Source organism: Physeter macrocephalus, chromosome 9 (genome assembly GCF_002837175.3).
Source record: "Physeter macrocephalus isolate SW-GA chromosome 9, ASM283717v5, whole genome shotgun sequence".
Classification (NCBI taxonomy): domain Eukaryota; kingdom Metazoa; phylum Chordata; class Mammalia; order Artiodactyla; family Physeteridae; genus Physeter; species Physeter macrocephalus.
In genome coordinates, this window is record NC_041222.1 from 29,228,577 (window position 1) to 29,241,131 (window position 12,555).

Here is a 12,555-nt window from a genome sequence, read left to right on the forward strand (position 1 = left end):
TTGAATTATGTTTTTCTCAGGGTATATGCCCAGTAGTGGGATTGCTGGGTGGTATGGTAGTTCTATTTTTAGTCTTTTAAGGAACCTCCATACTGTTCGCCATAGTGGCTGTATCAATTTACATTCCCACAAACAGTGCAAGAGGGTTCCCTTTTCTCCACACCCTCTCCAGCATTTATTGTTTGTAGATTGTCTATTGTAGACTGTCTATTTAGGTCTTCACCCATTTTTGGATTGGGTTGTTTGTATTTTTGATACTGAGTTGCATGAGCTGCTTGTAAGTTTTGGAGGTTAATCCTTTGTCAGTTGCTTCATTTGCAAATATTTTCTCCCAATCTGAAGGTTGTCTTTTCATCTTGTTTATGGTTTCCTTTTTCCTCTAAGAGTTTGATAGTGTCTGGCCTTACATTTAGGTCTTTAATCCATTTTGAGTTTATTTTTGTGTATGGTGTTAGGGAGTGTTCTAATTTCATTCTTTTACATGTAGCTGTCCAGTTTTCCCAGCACCACTTATTGAAGAGGTTGTCTTTTCTCCATTGTATATAATTATCGTTTTGAATTTCATCTTCTCTATCAGATTGGTAAGTGTGACATGCCTGATTAATTTCTGTATCCTCTAAAGCCTTAGCACAGGGCCTGGCTTCTAAGTAGAAGATCAGTTAAAAAAATTTTTTTGAACTTAAAAAAAAATAAAGACCAGCAACAGGTGAGTTCATTAAGAATATCAGACCATGGAAAACCTTTTTGAAAAAATACATGTTACAAGATGTCTCCTGCTGATAACTTCATCAAGACAATTGCCATAAAGAATACAAACACTTTATCTGGTGGTGTTTGAAGTCAGTTCCAGGATCTGTACATCTCACAGTTAAAACCAATCCAAAGACACATTCCCCTTAGCTGCTCTACTTCGTTAGATATAAATATGGCAGCCAAAAAAGTGGGGAGCGTCTGTGACTAACATAATGCCAAATCTAAACAGTGAGGGATTTTCGGGCCCCACATGTCACTTCCCTGCTGGTGGTCTGTGCTCCATTATTCTACTTCACAGCAGAAGGCAGAACATTTCTAATGCTACCAGGTCAACAAACTGTGGGAATTTAAGTCACTCCAGTATGAGGTTCCCACTCCCCATATGTCCCCAGGAAACCCTGGCTTTGAGACTAAACTGGGAACATCCCTGGATCACAATGCCAACTACAGTTGTCAAGTGGTTTTCTCACATCATATGGGGTTTTATTGGGTCTAAGGAGAGTCACAGAGGGATCAGACTCAATTAAACTAAACCCAAGTGAAAAGAATCACATTGCCTTCCACTCCCACCAGGAATATCTGGGCTGGGAGCCATCCTGGATCTTGCATGGCCTCTCAGGGTCACTCTGATTCTGAAAATTACAGAATTTCACAATTGGAAAAGCACTGGGAGATATCTGGTCCATCCTCCCACCCAGAGCTGTCATTCCCTGTGTTCAGCAACCCTGGCCACCTTGCTTAAATACTTCCGGTGAAGAAGAAATCACTGTCTCTCAAGACAGCCTCTACATTTTCAGACAGCTCTATTTATGAATTCCTTTATTCATTAAATTTCTCCTGACTTCTATAAGCCCTGAAGGCAAGCAAGCACCAACAGTAGGGCCTGCCTAAATTCTACCTTTATCTTTTCCCATTTGGTGAGCACTGACATGAACAAGCATCCAGCCCTTGAGTGTGCTACCTTATATATTACTCTTCACTCATCATCACCTTCCATCATGTGGTAATGTGGTCAAATGTACTGGGTGCTGTCCCCCAGGGTCCTGAGCCCTGAAATCTGGCTGATCCACCTACTACCTAAGCAGCAACCAATAAAATGAATTATGAGCACCTTACTTGTTTTTCAGCACAGATCTCAGACATCTTAGCTTTGCTCCTTGCCCTGATTCTTTTTCTTTTTTTTTTTTAACATCTTTATTGCAGTATAATTGCTTTACAATGGTGTGTTAGTTTCTGCTGTATAACAAAGTGAATCAGCTATACATATGCATATATCCCCATACTCCTCCCTCTTGCGTCTCCTTCCCACCCTCTGTATCCCACCCCTCTAGGCGGAGACAAAGCACTGACCTCATCTCCCTGTCTTGCCCTGATTCTTAAATGCACTCCACTGCAATCTTATTCAACCTCAAACCCTTTTAGGGATTTCAATTCTCTATTTTATCTCTCAGAGATTTACAATAACCTTACTCTACATATTTCAATTCCAGTCCAACAAATCCAAATCATATGCTAGCCGAACTGGTTGGGCATACCCAGACAAATGTTGTCTAAAGCAAGAGTAAAGTTCTGCTCATTGCAGTTCTAACAACAGATTGAGCAGGTGGGCACAATTATTTATTCTTACAAGCAACTCTAATTAACAGAGAATCCTGACAACCCTGAATTTCAGTAACTTCTCATGGACTTCTGGGCTATGCTTAGTGGTCAGTTGTACCGTTGATCTCAGGAAGCTGTGTGGTGCTTGATAAGGAAGCTACAGGCTCCAAAAAGACATGTATAGTAGAATTTGCAAGCCAGATTTTAAACATGCTCACCCATGCCCTTGAAAGAAAGTTAACAAGAATTCAACATTCATGAATGTTTAACCATCTATGGAAATATTCTCTGAAGTAATCTGCTTAAGAGATGATTTTAAAATGTGCTGATAAGATTAAAGTACAGCCTAAATAAATCTCAGCATGGAGCTTAGGTCCCTCTCTAGAAAGGGAGGCATGAAGTTAAAATAGAACTAATCTAAGAGAAGCTCTACTTATTAAAACCAACATGCTAGTCATGACAGAGTGAAGAAGTGACAGTTTTTAGAACAGAAAAGACTGAAACATTTATCACTATTTCAACCACTGCCTGGGGAAAAGTTTCTATGATTACAATGCCTATCAGAGTTACTTGGAAAGAAATATCACTAGAACAGAACAGACTATCACACTATCAGAATACCATATCTTAATGTAAATACCACACAGCTACATCCAGTTCTCTTTGTTGTAATTCTGGGATCTCATATTTGGTTTCCTGGGTAGAGGTGACCACTAGAAGGCAACGCCCTGAACATTACAAGAATTCCCATGATGAAACTTCTAAATTAGCTGTTTTGTTGATAAATTGTTCTTTCCAGAAAGAAAAGAGTGAACTGATCCCCTGGGACCTGGTCACTCCTAGGACAAGCTGTAAATTGAACCAAATTTGTAAACCCTGGATTGGTGATGACTACATCAGGATATAGATTTGAGAGGCCCGACCTTGGCAGTTTGTTGTCTCAGTCTCACTCTCTCACCTCTTCACAACAATATGATATTTTGTAAAACACAATGATTAGAGACTCAGGAGATCTAAGATTCTAATTCAACCCTGTTAAGACTACTCTGAGTCTCAGTCTTCTCATCTATACATGAGAAGGTTGGACAAGATAATTTCTACTGCCCCTTCCAGTCTTGGAATCATTCTTGTTATTAGAAATAACAAGATTTCAGTAAGGTGCCTAGTTACAAAATAAATTTACAACTAAATAGCCTTTCTAGATACTTATAGAAAGCAGTTGGAAAAAAAAATGGAAAAAGTGCCATTTAAATAGCAACAAGATTTAAAACATCTAGAAATATGCTTAACAATAAATGTATAGATCTATACAAAAAGCCACAAAGTTTTACAGATGGCCACAGAAGAAGACCTGAATTAACAGAGAAATATTATGTTCCTGAATAGGGAGACTCAACATTGCAAAAATAAACTGTCCACCAGATTAAGCCATAAATTCAATGTAATCACAACCAATGGAACTTTTTTGAACTTGAATAAATAATTTTAAAATGTATCTGTAAAGAGAGCACTCATTCACTACCTTTTCCAATCAGGGTGTCCTAGAGAAGGTATAATTTCATGAGTTTTTTGAATAAAAGGAAACACTTGTATACTTTCTGAGGGCAAAAAACCCCAATTTATATTTGCTTTAATACATCATCAAGCCTAGCATATAAAAGTAGTTCTGTAAACCTGGTATTGTCAGGTTTAATAGTTGTGTAAAGTCAGCTTTCATGAGCAACCTTGAAAGCTCACACTGTAGAGTGACTTTATGGAAGCATAAATCTGAATTGGGTGCTCTGTGAAGTTAGTGTGCAGTACTCAGTAAGATAGTGGGTGAGCCTAGCTGACTGCCTAGAATTTGCATCTCAAAGAGGCTGATCTTTTTGTGTGTGTCTATTAGCTATCATTTATGTAGTAATTTTCATTTAAGACCCAGAGGTTACTTACCTTTTCAGTTATATTTTATTTTATATTAATTTATTTTTATTCAATTATATTTTATTCTATGGGAAGAATTACACACCACAATGATATTCACTAATTTAGTGACACCTGACAATCTCATTCATGAATGGATGCATGCACGTACATACACACACATGATGGTTGGTTGGCCATAAGGCTCTGAAGAAGCAGAGGAAGAACATGACAAGTTCAAAGTGGGAACAAAAGTGGCTAGGGATGAATGGTCAAAGATCAAAAAGAAAATACAGATTGGGGTAAATGAAAGGAGACTGCAGAAACTTGAAGTTTAAATGAAGTGAATAAGGTTATAGAGAGGTTCACTAATTCTTTAATCAAATGCGTCAAGTATTACCCTAGGGCTAGGGAATGCAGAAAAGGATCAGACACTATCCTATTACTGCCTTGAAGTGATAGTAAGGGAGACATACAAGAAAAAATTGCTATATAGTGTGGTGGGTAGTATGACAGAGGTAAGGACAGTGTGTTGTGGATGTGCAAAAGTGGAACATCTAAAACAGATTGTACGGATCTGGTAACGTTTCTTGGAGCACATCCTGAGCTGAGTTTTCAAGCATGAATATAAGTTAGCTTAGTGAACATGGTAGACAGAGTTTTCCAGGCAGGGGTGAGGAACAACATATGAAATGGCATGGAGTGAGGTACACTGCAGAATGCCACTGAATACTTTAAAAGGTGAGTTAACATGATCAGACTTGTGATTCAGAAAGATACAGCATCAGAATGGAGTCTAGCTTGACTGATGGCCAGGAAATGAGATAAGACGCTATTTATAATACAGAGGAAAAATAATGAATAGATGAGTTAAGGCATTTGTAATGGGGATGGGGAGAAGGCGTTACGTTTGACAGTTTTTATATATGAGGTAAAAATCAACAAAGTGTAATTTATCTTGGTGGATTTACTAAAGTCCAGGATCTGGACTTCAGTTTTTAGACTCAGGAATTTGGTTTTGGCTGCTCATGGAGACTGAATCCATAATTCACATTAACATTAATAAGGTTTTAGAGGCTAATGTAAAACCAGAATGGCAGATGATTATTTGAAATGAAATAGGTTAAGTGCCCCAGTGACTATAATATTTACTTTGGCACATTCAGACATTTTCTCCTAGGAAAAACACCTATATGAGAAAACAATCATAATCAGAAGGTTGCTTAATCAACAGGGAATTAGAGGTAAGGAAATTAAATTGTGTGTTTTAAACATTTAATAACATCAGGCCACAATGCAGAGAGAGGAATGTTCAAGTTTGTGGACTACAGTCTCTCCCTTGGACAGTACTTGCACAGGCACAACCGAAGTATGCTTCTCACTCTCCCTATGTTGTCTTTGTTAACTAATAGCACTTCTATGAATATTCTTTAGACAAATATATTTAGTCAACTCTTAATCTGTCCAGCCGGACTTTTATGGGTGATTGTTGGGTAGCTTTGCCTTGATTTGTGTTGATGTTACCAGTTAATTCTCAGTCGTAAATCTAATTTCCTATTTCCAAGATCTTAGAGATGAAGGTGGAGGAACAACTGACCTCTCAGTCACCATTTACTTCCTACAAACTTCAGGTGAAAGAGGAAAAATACAATGGAACAGAGAGGGAAATGGGTAGGATCCAAACAAAATGTAGTTTACAAAGAGAAGGCTCTTAAAGGCAATTAACCATAGGCTGAATACATAAAATTTCATAATTCAAACAAATCAAATTTATATGCAATTTACATATGTATATCAAATAATCACACTGTACACCTTAAACTTATACAGTGTTAAACGTCAATTATAGCTCAATAAAGCTGGGGACAAAAAAAGAACCAATCATGTACATGTTATAGTGAAATACATAAATGATTAAGAGCGTGAATGGGGAAGATAATTAGAGCTAATGATACAAACAGATATAATGCAAAAATGATAAAAATGGGGGAGGGGATAGTAAACAAAACGCCAAAATGGTTCTGAGGGAGGAGTTATTGTAAGTAGAGAAGTCAAGAAAAGCTTAATGGGGAAAGTGGCATTTGTCTTACAGTAGCAGTGAAAGTCTTGGTATAAACAGATTCAAATCATTTTTTCCCTTGATAAACACATAACCTTTTAAATCAAAGATATGTCATATTAATTAAAAATTTATTACTTATGAATAATTGTATCTAGTTATGAAAAACTTTACGGATATAATTTGAAACATTTTTTAAAATGATAGATACAAAGGGAAAAGATAAGCAGAAAAGTAAATAAGTTGTCAAAGCTTAGTAATTGTGCATAGACCTCTGTGGTCCCAGGATTTTATTGTTACTCAAGATTTCCTTGTTTGAACGGCTCATACAACTCAATAACAAACAAACAACCCAATCAAAAAATGGGCAGAAAACCTAAATAGACATTTCTCCAAAGAAGACATACAGATGGGCAAGAGGCACATGAAAAGATGCTCAACATTGCTAATTACTAGAGAAATGCAAATCAAAACTACAATGAGGTATCACCTCACACCAGTCAGAATAACTATCATCAAAAAGTCTACAAATAACAAATGCTGGAGAGGGTGTGGAGAAAAGGGAACCTGGTGGGAAAGTAAATTGGTGCAGTCACTATGGAAAACCGTATAGAGGTTCCTCAAAAAACTAAAAATAGAGTTGCCATATGATCCAGCAATCCCACTCCTGGGCATATATCTGGACAAAACTATACTTCAAAAAGATACATGCACCCCTATGTTCATAGCAGCACTATTTACAATAGCCAAGACATGGAAGCAACCTAAATGTCCATCGACAGATGAATGGATAAAGAAGATGTGGTATATATATACAATCAAATATTACTCAGCCCTCAAAAAGAATGAAATAATGCCATTTGCAGCAACATGGATGGACCTAGAGATTATCATACTAAGTGAAGTCAGACAGAGAAAGACAAATACCACATGATATCACTTATATATGGACTCTAAAATGTGACACAAATGAATATATCTACAAAACAGAAACAGACTCACAGACATGGAGAACAGACTTGTTCCAGTGGCGATGGGGTGTGGGGAGGGATGGGTTGGGAGTTTGGGATTAACAGATGCAAACTAGTAAATATATGTATAACTAAATCACTTTGCTGTATATCAGAAACTAACACAACATTATAAATCAACTATACTTCAATAAAATAAATTAAAAAAAAAAGATTTCCTTGTTTGGATCTTTTGGAGGTCAAGCAGTTTCTTAGTAGTTGGCTCTCTCAAAGGGATGACCAAGAAATTGAAAAAAAAATTTTCTTAAAAGATATATTTGGTCTTACCAACCCATGGATTTCAGAATTTTATAGTTATACAATTCATTAAACTTCATTTTATAGCTTTAAACCTGCTGGATCTTTTATTTTAGTAGGAAAAGATTTAATGCACTACAGCAGTAACTAAGGGAGTAAAAATTTCTTAACTGTTATACTTTTCTCCCCCACCTGTTCCATCTCTCTTCATTTCATACTCTCACAAACCCTCCTCATTCTTTTTACAGAACATTAAGTAATGCTCTTTGCATCTGATCATCAGAGCTAGATTACTCAGTGTTCTTTAAAAAACTCCTTTAAATCTGTGAACCATGAATAAACCACAGATCACAAACCTTTTGAAGACTTTGTTTTTCCTTAGCACAAAAACTATAACAAGAAATAACAGAGAATCTCATCATTTGCATTTGTTTAGGTTTCATGGTTTATAAAAATCAACTCATTAAGCTTGAGATATAGGGAAGGATAATTACCCATTTACAGTTGAGAAAACTAAGGATCTGAGAAATAGTAAGTGGAAAAAAACAGACCTGGGAATAATGCCTTTTGATTCTAACCCCTGGAGTCAGAAGGCCCATTCCCATCCTTTGGCTGAACATTTCTCCACTTTTAACCACAGGGATTCTTTTTGCTCTGTACAGTGTCTCCCATTTGTTCAAGAAAACGAAGGTCTAATCTCCTCGGCTATCTTGCCTGAGCCACCACATGTGGCCACCCAGGTTGTACACTGCATATCTTTAGTGGTCACCATTCACAGACCACAATGGGAACTGTGTCCCTGGAGTTGTACAGTGTCATGATACTGGTATTCACTTTCCTAAATACCTGCTTACAAGGCCTGTACTAGTACTTCTATCTTTAGTACTTGGTTGGTCTCATAGTAACAGCGTGGCAAACCCTCAAGTAGTCATGCTCAGAGAGAAGACAGTGGTATGGGAAATGAAATATTATACATAAGTAGCTTTGGATCTGTGACTTTTTTAGTAGCAGATTTAGTTTCCTTATTATGTTGGGTTTAGTTCATGCCAAAGGTGTCTGAATTTGAAACTCCTTAAGGACTTAATTGAGAATGAAAGCAAACATATTAAAGGCATGCTGGCCACTGGACAGCCAAAACTAATGACAAGTGTCTGTGAACTAAACGCTTAGGCATTTTACTTATGTAGGCAACAGGAGAACTCTATTATTAAATTTAATAATCAAAGAGGTAACATTAATTCACAGCTCACTGTGTTGTCAGCACTTACATATCTTTTTTCATTTAACCCTTAAAATAACCTTACGATTTGTATACCATTGTATTATTATTTCCATATTACAGAGGATGAAACTAAGCCACAGAAAGGCTAAGTAACTTGCCCAACATCACTCAGCGAATAAGTGGCAAAGCCAGTATGGAACACAGGTAGTCTGATTTCAGAGCCTGTGCTTTTAACCACCGTATTATGATTAATATAAAAATGTATACCAACGACTAGGGGATAACCAGGAGTAACAGGAAAAATGTGGGAGAAAAGCTGTGAGAAATAAGATATAAAGAGAGAGGAAGCCCTCTTCTATTCTGTGTTACCTAATGTGCAGTCACTCTGTATTATAACAACCCCTCACCCATAAAGTTCATATTTGGCAGATAGCCGGCAGTAAGCAACAAGTAACCAATGAACAGCCAAGGTAGCAACGTGAAATCTATGCACTAAAGTTAAGTATTTCACTTACAGAAGTTTCTTAGGCACTTAGAATCTATTTTTAACTTATTTTACACACAATTGTAATATGGAGAATGACTGGTTTATAGCTCCAAAGAAGACCAGACACAACGAATTAGAAGAATTCAAGGGATAATACAGGCAGACATAACAAGAGCAAGAAGTAAAAAGAAGGAAAATTACACAAAATAAAATGCAAGAATTCAAATATCACCAGTACTTTGGTTTTAAAATACATCCACAAATTCTTTGGTACTCCTCTCTTCAAGAAGTGGAGCTTCCGCATGGGCTAGACTCAGTGACTCTTCTAACAAAGAGAATATGGTGGCAAGTGACTTTGAGACTAGGTCATACAAAGCACTGCTGCTTCCTCCTTGTTCTCTCTCTTTTATTACTGGCTCTGGGAGAAGGGAGCTTCCATGTCATGAGGATGTTCCAGCAGCCTATGGAAAGGCCCATGTGGTGAGGAACTGAGGCCACCTGCTAACAGCCAGCTGAGTCAGCCATGTTGGAAGGGGGTCTTCCAGCTCTAGCCTTCACATGACTACAACCCCTGCCTAAAACCTCATGAGAGACTGTGAGCCAGAACCACTCAGCTCAGTTGCTTCTGGATTCCTAACTCTCAGAAACTGTGAGGTAATAAATGCTTGTTATTTTAAGCTGCTAAGGTTAGAAAGTGTTTCATCTAAATTAGAAATATTGCTGATTAGAAAATACATTTTGTTATCTGAAAAAAATAATTTATTTCCCCATGATGTTTATGTAGTTTTGCCCTTTTGCCATTCCACTCACTGGGAATCTTAACTCTTTGTTAGTCTATAATCTTGAAGGATGGGAATCATATTTTCTTTCCCTTTGCATAGCTTCCAAAAAGCCTAGGGACTGAGGCTCTACACACAGTGAGAATCAGATTACCCTGTCTTTATGTAGAAGTAAGGGGACATGAGATATTTCAGGTTATTTTCTTCTCTTTAAAAAAGTTCTTTTCCACAAATAATACATTAGTACATTCTCGTTTTTAAAAATTCACACAAGACAGAGGTGTATAAAGTAAAACATTAAAGTCCCTCTTCACAATATCCACCACTGCATCCCACTCTCCCTTCCTGAGGCAATCACTGTTAATGGTTTGGTATTCACCTTTCCATAACTTTTCCTTTGCATTTACACACATTTATACAAATACAGGACATAGTTTCAGAATTTTTTTTTTGCAAATGGGATCATATATTATTATTCTGTAATTTACTTCTTGCATTCAGCAGTAAGTCTTAGAAACCTTTCCATGAAAATAAACATATACCTACTTAATTCTAAAGTAGATATAATTTATTTAACCATTTCCTTACTGCCTGACTTTTCTGGGGCTATAAAGAATGCTGCAATGAACATCCATCTACATGGTGTTTTGTTTGTTTTGTTTTGCTCAACATCACTAATTATTAGAGAAATGCAAATCAAAACTACAATGAGGTATCACCTAACACTGGTCAGAATGGCCATCATCAAAAAATCTACAAACAATAAATGCTGGAGAGGGTGTGGAGAAAAGGGAACCCTCTTGCACTGTTGGTGGGAATGTAAATTGATATAACTACTATGGAGAATAGTATGGAGGTTCCTTAAAAACTAAAGATAGAATTACCATATGACCCAGCAATCCCACTACTGGGTATATACCCGGAGAAAACTATAACTCAAAAAGACACATGCACCCCAATGTTCACTGCAGCGCTATTTACAATAGCCAGGCCATGGAAGCAACCTAAAGGCCCATCGAGGACTTTCCTGGTGGCACAGTGGTTAGGAATCCGCCTGCCAATGCAGGGGACACGGGTTCAATCCCCAGTCCGGGAAGATCCCACATGCCATGGAGCAACTAAGCCTGTGCGCCACAACTACTGAGCCTGCGCTGTAGAGCCCGTGAGCCACAACTACTGAGCCCACATGCCACAACTACTGAAGCCCGTGCCCCTAGAGCCTGTGCTCCGCAGCAAGAGAAGCCACTGCAGTGAGAAACCCATGCACCACAATGAAGAGTAGCCCCAGCTCACCGCAACTAGAGAAAAGCCTGTGCTCAGCAATGAAGACCCAACACAGCCAAAAGTAAATAAACAAATAAATAAATTTATTTATTAAAAACATAAATAAAGGCCCATCGACAGACGAATGAATAAAGAAGATGTAGTATATATATACTATGGAATATTACTCAACCATAAAAAGGAACAGAATTGGGTCATTTGTAGAGACGTGGATGGACCTAGAGACTGTCATACAGAGTGAAGTAACTCAGAAAGAGAAAAATGAATATCATATAATAACGCATATATGTGGAATCTAGAAAAAAGGTACAGATGAGCCTGTTTACAAGGCAGAAATAGAGACACAGACATAGAGAACAAACGTATGGACACCAAGAGGGAAGGGGGGCGTGGGATGAATTGGGAGATTGGGATTGACATATATACACTAGCTAATATGTATAAAATAGATAACTAATGAGAACCTGCTGTATAGCACCGGGAACTCCACTTCGCTGTACAGTAGAAATTAACACAACATTGTAAAACAACTACACCCCAATAAAAATTTTTTTTTATATTTCTGTACATTAGACACCTATAAGGAGAACTGCTAGGTCCTAAAGTCTGCATTTCTGGGGACTTCCCTGGTTGCGCAGTGGTTAAGAATCCGCTTGCCAATGCAGGGGACACGGGTTTGAGCCCTGGTCCAGGAAGATCCCACATGCCGTGGAGCAACTAAGCCCTTGTGCCACAACTACTGAGCCTGTGCTCTAGAGCCTGTGAGCCACAACTACTGAGCCCACGTGCCACAACTACTGAAGCCCGTGCTCCTAGAGCCCATGCTCTGCAGCAAGCCACTGCAATGAGAAGCCTGCACACCGCAACGAAGAGTAGCCCCCCGCTCGCCACAGCTAGAGAAAGCCTGTGTGCAGCAAGGAAGACCCAATGCAGTCAAAAATAAAATAAAATAAGGTCTGCATTTTAAAATTTTGATGGGTGACCCCAGAAATAGTACCAATCTACACTATCACCAAAAGGATAAGAGAATATTTCCCACCATTGAGTAGTACCATAATTTTTTATTTTTGCCAATCTGATGGGCAAAAACAAAATTATATCTGGCTGTTTCAGTTTTCATGATTGTTAGTGAGATTGAACACATTTTAATGTTTGTCATTTTTTTTTTTTTTTTTTTTTTTTTTTTTTTGGTAGTGGGGCCC

At 37.8% G+C, this 12,555-nt stretch overlaps 1 protein-coding gene and 1 long non-coding RNA gene across 6 annotated transcripts in view; one reads left to right on the forward strand and one right to left on the reverse strand.

The window, feature by feature from the left end:
* Positions 1-12,555, forward strand: part of LOC114486868 (uncharacterized) — a 108,669-nt gene that overhangs the window by 86,171 nt on the left and 9,943 nt on the right. The gene's annotated exons all lie outside the window — the stretch shown is intronic.
* The window catches only part of LOC102993308 (phospholipid-transporting ATPase FetA-like), a 99,144-nt gene that overhangs the window by 80,336 nt on the left and 6,253 nt on the right, over positions 1-12,555 (reverse strand). The window lies entirely within an intron of this gene.